The sequence below is a fragment of the Ictalurus furcatus genome, chromosome 19 (assembly GCF_023375685.1).
Source record: "Ictalurus furcatus strain D&B chromosome 19, Billie_1.0, whole genome shotgun sequence".
NCBI classification, from domain to species: domain Eukaryota; kingdom Metazoa; phylum Chordata; class Actinopteri; order Siluriformes; family Ictaluridae; genus Ictalurus; species Ictalurus furcatus.
Window position 1 is genome coordinate 7,831,500 of NC_071273.1, and position 12,454 is coordinate 7,843,953.

Genomic DNA, 12,454 nt, shown 5'->3' on the forward strand with positions numbered 1-12,454 from the left:
CATTACACTATCATGTCAAGTTAACTAACGCACAGAAAGGGTAACATTTTCTAGCTAATAAAACATGAATACTGAATAAAAATATTGACAGAAATGATAGGAGAAACTACTGTCAGAATACGTCATAATAGTATATCGCATGTAGCTAGTTACAAGTGGCGAGGCTTAGGCACTTTATTTATATCCAGTGTTTACACTCAGCTGATGATGCAAATGCACTTGTTCCTGCATATACCCTATACATACAGCTCTGATCATACTATGGTGGACTGTGAGGTGTTTTTATTAGCCTCAACCTCATCCTCTAATGCATTCAAATCATTTCGCATCTGTAAAAAGAAGGTATGGTGTTGAATACAGTACTCTGTGTGTGTGTGTGTGTGTGTGTGTGTGTGTATACAGGATAAAAGCAGTAATACATAACTACATAGACGTAATATTTTCATGTTGGAGACATGTACGTACACGCTCTCACAGGTGAGATCGTTAGAGTATGTACAGCAAAGGAAAAAAAAAAGAGAGAGAAATGCTATCGTTAGCTATTAGACAGAAAGAGATGCTGGTGCTGTTGGTTTAAAAGGGGAAAATGGTACTGAAAATCTGTATCTCAATTTAAAACGAGATGAACATCCCAGTTCCAGGTTTATTGTTGAGCACTGGTGGAGATTTCAATCTATTGTGCTTCTAATAGTGGTTTTAGGGCGTTGCCTTTTTGGCCGATTCCATGTTCGGGGTGCCGTTTGTGTCCTACTGATGTTACGTTCACAAATATGTATGTAACGTAAAGGTAAAAGCACTTTGACAGCCTGTTGCCTGTCCCCACCCACTAATAACTACATTTTAGCTTGAAATATAATCGTAAAAATACTTCAAATACATAAACGTTTTGGCATTCATGTGTGAATCTTGAATCATGCTTGAATCATCCTTTGCATTGAGTCAGACATTATAGGTTATGAAAAATGTACATTTTAGTGCCGTTTACTCAACATTCACTCAACACTCACTCAACATTCACTCAACACTCATCCATTCAACATATAGCCTTAGAAATATTTATTTTCTAATATGCAGTGGAAGAAGTTACACCAAGAAGCTGCATCATCTGAATTTCCTGAAGATCACGGAAGAAGAAAATTAAGTCTTTATTTATTTATTTGTTTGTCAATGATATTGTGATTTTTTGGGGCGCACGGTGGCTTAGTGGTTAGCACGTTCGCCTCACACCTCCAGCGTCGGGGGTTCGATTCCCATCGTGGCCCTGTGTGTGTGTGGAGTTTGCATGTTCTCCCTGTGCTGTGGGGTTTCCTCTGGGTACTCCGGTTTCCTCCCCCAGTCCAAAGACATGCATGGTAGGATGACTGGCATGTCCAAAGTGTCCGTAGTGTATGAACGGGTGTGTGATTGTGATGGATTAGAACCCTGTCCAGGGTGTACCCCGCCTTGTGCCTCATCCTTCCTGGGATAGACTCCAGGTTTCCCCGTGACCCTGAAAAGGATAAAGTGGTATAGAAGATGGATGGATTGTGATTTTGGCTGATCCCAAATTCTAGTTTGAAAGTAAGTTGATATGTGTTTGGTTATTATATGTATATGTGTATGTACAGTACTTGTGTATGTGTGTGTGTGTGTGTGTGGCTAATTCCAACTTTTAAACCGAGGTGTTTGATGAATCTTTTAAACCCAGTTTTGCCCTTTCGTAGCCCAGTTCTCTAAATTGGGCAATAAATCCTCAGAGGACTAGACGTGTTGGAAGCTTCAGCAGCATTTCAAACAGCCTGGGAAGAATGCAATGCAGGGAAACCACACACAAAGCCCAACACCTGGAGCACAGCTGGTGAGGAGTGCTGACATAGTGACGAACAACAGAGATGAACAAATAAAGAATGATCAAAGACCCAACTCATCCATGAAGATCAACAAATTCGTAAAAGTCCAAATGTACGGATACATTTTGCTAGTTTGGCAGCCAGACTGAGATTTTCTCTCAGGATAAGCTGAGGAGTTGTGTTTTAAGCAATTAAACCAAGAAAAGAAAAAAAAAAAGAAGCTGATCATCAAGAAAGTAAGGTCTAGAATAGACTCTTCTGGCACTTGTTTTTCTTTCAAATTCAGTTCCAAAAATGAGACTCTTTTCCACCAAACCCAAAAGCAGCTTTCATCAAAAACTGTTACCTCTAGAATATTTTTATATAGGGTTTTAGGGTTGTTTTTTTTCAAGTCACTATAAAAGACAGAAGTTATGGTCAAAATGCCCCAAAACAGTCTGTGTGCTGATCAAATAGAAGCCAACTGAGACGCAAACAAAACAGCCAGTAAAAAAAAAAAAAAAAAAGTTTCCACAAAGGGAAAAGGAAAACAACCTAAATTCCAAAATAATACTACACTTTGATTTCTGGCTCCAGTGAAACTAGACAGGAAATTGGCCATTCCTCGAATCTGGTGCAAAGTAGATCCAGGATCAGCCGTCATCTTCCAGTCAGAGTCAGTGCTCACACTAGTCTAGTCTTAGTCTAGGACACCACTAAACACCTGTTTCAACTCATCAGCTAATTTCCAAGACCTTAATGAACGGAGTGAGATTCGTTAGGAAAGGGGACACAGATCTCTGTATGTCTGTGTATGCCCTTTAGTTCTGGAATCGGATCCTCCTGAGCATCATCCCTAAACGCTAATCGATTCCACCTTGATTCCTATATCCTACTACATCCTTCAGCCCATGTTTCTCATTTCTTTCACTGCACCTTCTCGTTTCCTGTCTTCGCTTTTCTGGCTCAGCTGAAGGACTTCCGATTGAGGAATCAAGGAGGTAGCAATCTGAGTTATGGGAGGCAATCCTGGAAATTGATTGGAGTCCACCATGTTTAAGGAAGCACCAAATCTCAGAGTAAAGAAGAAATAAGGAGATAGTGGGCTTTTAGATCAAACATACAACTGGTGCTTCCTATACGGAAGTCTTTTTAATTTGGCTTGTGACATACGGTAAGACTACGGTATAAATGGTCCACCTCGACCGAAAATTAAATAATGATAATGAGTGGTCACATTTACATTACAGCACAGTGAAATTCTTTTCTTCTCATACCCCAGCATGTCATGAAGTTGGGGTCAGAGCAGAGGGTCAGAGCACAGGGTCAGCCATGATACAGCACCCCTGGAGCAGAGCGGGTTCAGGGCCTTGCTCAAGGGCCCAACAGTAACCCAGAGCCTTAACCGCCAAGCCACCACCGCCCCTTGCAGTGCAGTAAAGCAATAAATAATGCAATAATAAGAACCGTATGCACACTGCTCAGGACAAACATGGGACTCAGGAACAACTATCACCAAACATAAAAACATAATTCCGAGCGTAATTCCAGTTATAACAGTTAATACGGTTGGACAGCTTGTCATCGAAAGGTAAAGTCACTTTAAAGCGAAGCGTCTGTGAGCAACGATGCCTCGTTTGGTTCTTGATTCCTCCTGTTCTTGTTTCCCTTTCTTGCCCCTTTTTGTCACTTCCTCAGTGGGAGGACCTAAGAAGCGTGGAAACTAGCAGGCCTCCCATAAAAAGAAATAAGACGCACCCTTGGTCTTATGCAAATGGAGTCCACGGGCCCTGACCTGAAGCCTGCACAGCAGAATGACCCTTTGATCCGTCACTGTGACTAAGCAGAGGAAATGAATTTAGCATGCCCCAGCCTTATCTTACAGTTAGACACTTGGAATTTCATAGCTAATTTGCACTCATTGCTGCCAGATGTGGAGACTCAGACACAGAATGCTTGCAGTAATAGATGGCTGTAGGCAGCCTGATGGATGTCTCAGTCCTTTTGTTTAAAAGGGGGAAAAAGCCATTTCTATACATGATCTTATATCAGGATCATATTATTATTCGTAGATAATTCTCGGAATTTCTTTTCTTAAATACTGAATACCGGATCTTCATGGTGTAATCGCACGTCTCCAATACTACACCACTTTCACCTTTGTTCCATCCTTCTCAGTCTCAGTACTTTCATGCTTTCCTTTGTCTCTCCTAGACCCATGGTGGGGCTTGTATAATTAAAAGCAGTCCTTTTTCCGTCCTGCAGATGTTGCGATAAATCACGTACTGGCCCTGCCTAAGCAACTGGCTGTCTGACAATAACATTTTCCCCACCTTCCCTGTCTCTATGTATGCAAGTAAGTCGGGAAGTAAAGAAAAATGGCAGATACAGACTCTTCTTATTTCATTTTTTTTCTTCTTCCTCGTGTCCCTTCCTCTCATCTAAGGATGCAGGAAAATATATTTTCCAAATGAGGTGTCCTTGCTCACCAAAGCGTCAGTACACAGAAATGTAACTCATAGGTGATTTTACACTTTCCAAACACGGGGTGCATGAGGCAGGGGAGAAGGAAGAGAGATTTACTTTGGCTATGTAAAATGCACTTTTATGTCTTTATATGGAAGCATATCATACCACACACAGCTGTGTTAAGATCTCATCCAAGAAACATCATTCTACATAAAACTGCTAAGTATGGACTAATTAAGAACAGTTTAAAGCAAGAAATGCCTGTACTTTGCAGTAAAACTGATCGGAAATGCTTGGTTTTTTACTTTGAAACGGTATCTTGATACTGTTTATTATATTGAATAAAGCAGTGCTCACGTGTCATGCCTGAAATCTTCAGAACACAGACACTTTCTTTAACTTACTGTACTGTATATTCTCTATCTATATGGTCTTCTCTTCTGTTTTTTTCAAAGCTGCCAGTTGTCTTAACGCTATATCCAGACTATAGCCACATTTCATTGCCTTTAATAAAGGTGTTCTGAAACATTATATTACTCGCAGGAGATTTATGTAGACAAAAGTAAAGCAGCCGTTTATGCTGATATGCACCTGTTAAGTGGTCTCGAGAAGGTTTTTCGTTTCATAGGAAGAGAATTAATTAATGATAATACATTTTATTTAAAAAAAAAAAAAAAAAAGCGACTTTCACGACGCCCAAGGTCACGTAAATTGGAATTGTGCATCCAGCTCCATCTTCTATACTGCTTTATCCTTTTCAGGGTCACGGGGAAACCTGGAGCCTATCCCAGGGAGCATGGGGCACAAGGCGGGGTAGACATCCATCGCAGGGCACAATCACACACCCATTCATACACTACAGACACTTTGGACATGCCAATCAGCCTACCGTGCATGTCTTTGGACTGGGGGAGGAAAACAGAGGAAAACCCCCGCAGCACGGGGAGAACATGCAAACTCCACACACACACACAGGGCCACGGTGGGAATTGAACCCCCGACCCTGGCGGTGTGAGGCAAATGTGCTAACCACTAAGCCAATCGGAATTGTCACGAAATGCAGTTCGCGAAAGAAACCTCTGGGATGATTTAGCAAAACAAACAAGGCGTGTACTGAGATGAGTCTAAGATGATGATCCTGCTCATGAAGAACTGGATCGACTTTTTTCATTACCGGTCATAAATACTATCAGTCATTATTATGTGCCATAATAGCATATTGTTTAGGATGACAAATCCAGCCAAGAAATAATCCCATGAAATTGGCAGTTGAGTGCATGAAGTTGGCTGAGTTCAAGTTTTCGTGAATTGATGGGTCTGGACATATCCAAAGCGGTGAAAGGAATGTCCTCAGGGAACAGGGCAGGGAAGACAAAGGGAAGAGAGCAGGAATGCAATGGGAAGAGAGGTGGTCCTGCTTGTTTGTTTTAAATCCAGGTGGTTTCTTTCCCTCTGGGCAGTTCACGGGTACTGTATGCAAAGAGAGAAAGAGGGATGGACAGATAGATAGATAGATAGATAGATAGAGAGATGGATAGATACACTCAGTGCTTACTCAGCGTAGTCAGTCACATTAGATAGAATCCTTTCCAGAACACAGATCTTTATTGTTCTTGTGTGTGCTTCCTCCTTAATTGAAGCTAGTGGTGTGTGAGATTAGTGTGGTGTATAGTGGGTTGTACAGGCTTTAGCTTGCTGATAGTATACACGTATCCATCCATGCAGGGGCGCACAATCATGCTCCAGCTCAGGGTGCTATGGCAGTGCAAAACAAGACAAGCATCTGATATTCAGTACTGGATTGCTGTTACCACTCTACAGAGATGTCTGGAGCCTCTAAACGCCCCGATTCAATTACGAGAGTGTGGGAATTCCCCACAGCTCTCTTTGTGGAGACAGAACTTCAGGATGACACTCCTAAAGGATTTAGATAGTCAGCCCCAGCTGGATTTGTATCCTTTGTCCCGGTGCTGATTGATGAATGTAAACTGATTTCTATTAAGCTGCATCAGACAGTTCCTCTAAGCCAAAAGCACACTGAGTCCTGGAGACATAATTTGAAGTGTAGCCAGCCCACCCAGAAGAGAATTACAGCTCGCTTTTAATAAGGATCATACTGAAATACTTCTCTATGTACAGTACATTTTGAATCTGTAAGCTAAGCCATACCATATACAGCCCAAAGCAGCTTCTCATTGGCACTCTTCTGCTTTCTGGATCCGAATGTTCCCAATGCATGTAGAAATATGACTTACTAGTTCAACAGAATGTCTCAGTGTCTCAGTGTGCTGTTCATCTAGGTTGCCGTTGCACTCGTTTTCATAACATAGAGCTTCTAATGCTTACCAGATGCTTTGGAAAGGGAGAGAGAGAGTTATAGAGGCTCCGTTTCTGTGTTAGATAATGTCTTGGCACAGTGAAGAGGATTTCAGAAAAAATAAATAGTATTAACAAAAAAAAGATGTTTCAGGGGACGGCTCTGTAGCGCCCCCATGATCAGAAAGTGTAACTACAGGTGACAGAAAGTTTCTCGCCAATACTGCGAATTTGCAGGACCACTTGCAAGGGGCCAGAGACTTGTGTGTGTGTGTGTGTGTGTGTGTGTGTGTGTGTGATAGAGAGAGAGAGAGAGGGAGAGAGGTGACATCAATTTTGTACTGAATGACTCTCATTATTCTAATGGATTTGGGGGGGCAATAATTGTTACCAAACCTGGTGTTCAAAGCACAAGTGGACAGAAAAAGAGCAGACATCGCTGGCCTGTCAGAAATCCTGGATTTTCTTCATTTATTTGGGGTCGGGCCAGACTCAAAATGTGTTTAAACTCTTCTGAAGTTCACTTTTTTTTTTCTTTTTCTTTTTTTTAGAAGACTATATGCATTCATATGTATAAATCTATTAATCAATCTAAGACTGCTCCTTAGTCACATACATCGAGTGCCCAATAAAAACACTATTAAATACATACATACATACAACCCCAATTCTAAAAAAGTTGGGACGCTGTGTAAAATGTAAATAAAAACAGAATGCAGTGATTTGCAAATCTCATAAACCCATATGTTACTCACAATAGAACATAGAAAACATATCAAATGTTTAAACTGAGGAAATGTACCGTTTTATGGAAAAAAATAAGGTCGTTTTGAATTCGATGGCCGCAACACATCTCAGAACAGTTGAGATGTGGGCAACAAAAGGCTGGAAAAGTTTGAGGAGGTTGACTGACAACAGGTCAGTAAGGTGATTGGGTATAAAAAGAGTACCTTAGAGAGGCAGAGTCTTTCAGAAGTAAAGATGAGTAGAGGTTCACCAATCTGTGAAAAACTGCGTCTACAATTTGTGGAACAATTTCAGAATAATGTTCCTCAATGTAAAATTGCAAAGACTAAAGATCTCATCATCTACAGTATATAATATCATCAAAAGATTCTGGAGAAATCTCTGTGCACAAGGGACCAGGGTGAAAATCAATATTGCATGCCTGTGATCTTCGGGTCCTCAGGCGGCACTGCATTAAAAACAGGCATGATTCTGTAATGGAAATCACTGCATGGGCTCAGAAACACCTCCAGAACTCATTGTCTATGAACACAGTTCGCTGTGCCATCCAAAGCTCTATCATGCAAAGAAGAAGCCATATGTGAACATGATCCAGAAATGCTGCCATCTTCTCTGGGCCAAAGCTCATTTAAAATGGACTGAGGCAAAGTGGAAAACTGTTCTGTGGTCAGACGAATCGAAATTTGAAATTCTTTTTGGAAACCATGGACGCCGCGTCCTCTAAACTAAAGAGGACTAAAGAGGAGAGGAACCATCCGGCTTTTTATCAGCGCTCAGTTCAAAATCCTGCATCTCTGATGGTATGGGGGTGCATTAGTGCCTATGGAATGGGCAGCTTGCACATCTGGAAAGGCATCAATGCTGAAAGGTATATACAGGTGTTAGATCAACATATTCTTCATCCAGATTCCATCCCATCTTTACTTCTGAGAGACTCTGCCTCTTTAAGATCCTCTTTTTATACCTAATCATGTTACTGACCTGTTGACAATTAACCTAATTAGTTGCAAAATCTTCCTCCAGCTGTTTCTTTTCAGTAACACTTACTTTTCCAACCTTTTGTTCCCAACTTTTTTGAGACATGTCGCAGCCATCGAATTCAAAACGACCTTATTTTTTCCTGAAAATGGTACATTTCCTCAGTTTAAACATTTGATATGTTTTCTATGTTCTGTTGTGAATAACATATGGGTTCATGAGATTTGCAAATCACTGCATTCTGTTTTTATTTACATTTTACACAGCGTCCCAACTCTTTTTGGAATTGGGGTTGTATTACACAGTTTCAGTTTCTGCAAATAAGGTGGCTGCACTGTTTTCAAACAATCCTCTCCACCATGTCCTAAAGATGGTTGATCCAGGAAGTGTAGTGCAGTCCACTGAAACTCATGTTCATGTACTGTACCTAAAACCATTCAGTGACCATACAGTACATGCTTTCTGACACGATGCATTATTGTGCTGCAAGTATTCATCCGGGACCAAGTTTAGAGACAAGATAGAGATAAACTTGGTCAGGAACGATGTTCAGATATGCCATGCGAACCAGGAAATTATCCTGACACCATAAAACATGAAAAGCATAATGCAAAATGAACCTGGATTCATCTGATCAGACAACTATTTCCTCTCATCCGCAGTCAGCTGATGTGTCAACATCAGCATTTGCCACAATCAGCGGCGACTGTAACCCACTTAAGATGAAGCAAGATGAAGTGGAGCTTTCTGGGAGACGTTCAGCACATCAGTGTCATATTTCGATGTGAGTTCTCTGGCTGCAGCGAGGTTTTTGAGTGGTCTGTGAAGCCTTTTATATTAAAAGGATGCCTGTTTTGCTGGCATGTTTGTTTTGTTTATTTGTTTTTAATACCATTCTGGGTAAAATCTTGAAAATGTTTGCAAAAGCCCAAGATGATGGCTATTTTGAAGATGTCAGTGCGTTCACCTCATTCCGAACATTACATTAATGACGCTATAATATAAACGTGAAGGATTACCACTCAAATTAAAAGATGGGGATAAATAAAATACATACGTTTATGGAAATGAAATCTTGGCCTACGTGAATTAGGACGGGTTAAAAGGCCTGCTTAAATGGCTCATTGTTTCTCTACATACATTTTTTTTTTCTTCTGACATAATTAGATAAGGTTTTAGGAATTTTGTTAGAGTTAAAATATTGGTTTGTTGACAGAAAATGCTGGTGAATATTAGTCAAATTAGGTGGCAAAAAAAAAAAAAAAAAAACTCCCAGTCAATTCATTCTATCTAGACGGAGTTATTCATTTATGGAGTAGTAAATTGTATCAAACCTCGACTCCTAGATATCGTGGGCTTCATTTTTTAATCTATAAGCATTCCTCATAACCATTGACCAAGCTTTTATGACTTTTCATGAATTAGGAAAACATAAGGACCAGACAATTTAGTCTGGACTGAAGTTTTTCATGAAGAATCATCATCCATTTAATAATTAGCACACATCCTTTCCAGCTACAGTAACCCTTTCAGTGTGTGTGTGTGTGTGTGTGTGTGTGTGTGTGTGTGTGTGTGTGTGTGTGTGTGTGTGTGTGCAGCTCAAACAGTGACCCCATTAAACCTGCATGCCCCATAAACTCCAAATGAACACAAAGTCTTGTAACTTTCATTAAACCCCAAAGGTACAGAGGCCACGCCAACACACAACACTACACAACTCAACACCACAACACACCCTACTGCACTCTCGGGGAAAAAGAAATCTTTGCATAAATGTCAAAACGTTATATCTTAAGCTTATCCTAAATTTGTCACATTTTGACATGTGTTTTGTTTTTTTTTCTTTTGAGACAGTACGAGTTTCTCGTGTGCTATTTTTGCCTTTGGTTCCAGATGAATCTTCAAAGTGGACCCAGAGAGCCGCACTTCAAAAGGACAGATTCCGTGGCTTTCAAAGTGTTGTAATTACCGGGGCGCGAACACACATGCTCGCCATATTGCAGCACTCAAACACCCATTTTTAATCATTGCACCACAGTTTGATTGTTCTAACACCCACAAAGAGTACCAATGTAGCTTTAAATGAACAGTATAGGAAACAACACACACACACACACACACATTTAGGAACACATTCTAGCTTAGCTTGGACATTTAGGCATTCTAGCTTGGTAAAGTGGTTCTACTTGGAACCTTTTACCAAATAATGTGACACTTGGTTGTGGAGTTCTACATCAAGGATGCATGGGACTCCCTCAGAGTCCCAAACGGTGAAACGCTTTATGGTGCTAGATGCTACCATATTGTAATTACAATATCATCAAATCTGGATGACATGAACAATGAGGTAAACGGTAAATTGGGGAACTACTGAAAAAACTTAACATTCAGGGCCCCACCTGAGATTTATACAGGCAAGTGACAAATTAAAGGAAAAATCAGTGGCTTTGTTATTCTGTGAGGACATTTCGCTGGCGTGGTTTGGAACTACTCAACCTCTTAGAGGGAAAGTCCGTTAACACGTGTGTTAAGTAATGTTTCTTTAATATGCATTGGCTAATGTAGATTCAACACATGACTAAAAAACGAGATCCACATAAAGGAGAAAAGAATTAATTACAGCATGTTCCGGAACGTTGATAAATCTGGTCTCCAGGTGTAAATACTGGAACTAGTGAGTCACTGAGCGAGAGCAGGCATTAAGATCTCATACACCCAAATTGAATAACTCTGTCTTTTTCTTTTTCTTCACGTTCTTGCTCTTGAGCACTCTTTTTGAGCTATTTAAGCCTTCGTGCCTTTCACTTTCCAACTGTTCTTCTCTCGACAAGCATTCCTTCGAAACCAAGTCCATACGCTTACGAAGCAAACTTGCAAACATCTGCATTTTCCATCAGAAGTGGTTTTTAAAGAGGCTGTGAGTTTAAAGAGCAGGGGTGGGGGTGTCTCGATAAATGCTTGCCGAGGCAAAGACGGCTACGCTGTGAATCAGAGAAGTACTCATTTATGTGGATTTAAACATCTTGAATGATTCCAAAAACAGTAAGGAGAGAAAAGGGCAAGGCAACCTCCGACCATAGGCTATGAATCAAAACAGTGGTTTGTTAAAGCATTCTCTACAATGGCTTTTATTCCGAAGAAAGATTTGTGCATGAACCAGATCAATAAATATGAAATATTCTACATTGATTTCAACTGATTTAAAAGTGAGTTATTGCTACTGGAATTATATATATTTTGTTATTTTGAAACTATATTTTATTTTAGTCAAATTAAACTTTTATTTTCAGTCATATATAGCCGTTATATGATAAAACTAGGTTTTATTTGAACTATGCTTGCATGATATTTCCTGATTAAAGGTAGGATTTTAAAATGTATAAATGTTTAGTGATCTCAGGGTGTTACTATAACTCTATTATAATGTACAGAATTTGATGATCCGGCTCAGTTCTCATTTTCTACACACCAAAGAGGCGAAATCATTCTTCACTGACTAATTGTGAATATGGTGATTTGCAAAAATGTGGAAATTCAAAATATAAATTCTGTTTATTTCTTTCTTTTATTTAAATACCAGAAACTAACGCTCTGTACACACACATAGACACACAAAAAGTGTTCAGCATACTAGTGCTCCAATCTGTGGCCAGTCTAATCACACTTGTAAATTAGTGCATGTTTAGAAAGTCAAACTGACTCAACTCTCTATTGTAAATGAGCTGTGATGACCTTTCCTTTCCTTTTTTTCCCTCATAAATTCCAAACAAACTAGAGCACTTGTTGCTAAGAGCACAGCTTGGGTTTCTTTAAAAAGACATTTGCTTTAAACTAGATTAGGTAGGAACGCTGTGTCCAGCTACTGAGCATATATTTTTTTTTAAACCTGGACACTGAAATATTTATTCAGGCAAGATATATATATATATATATATATATATATATATATATATATATATATATATATATATATATAAATAAATGTGAAACTCTATAACATGATGTTCAGTATATCACATTACAAGGCGCTTAACTCACCGTACAGTAGGGGTTGCATGCTTAAATTAAAATGTGTATCAGTAGATTTTTTTTTTTTGTGCATCAAAGATCTACCAGCCATGCACAGGCTATCATTT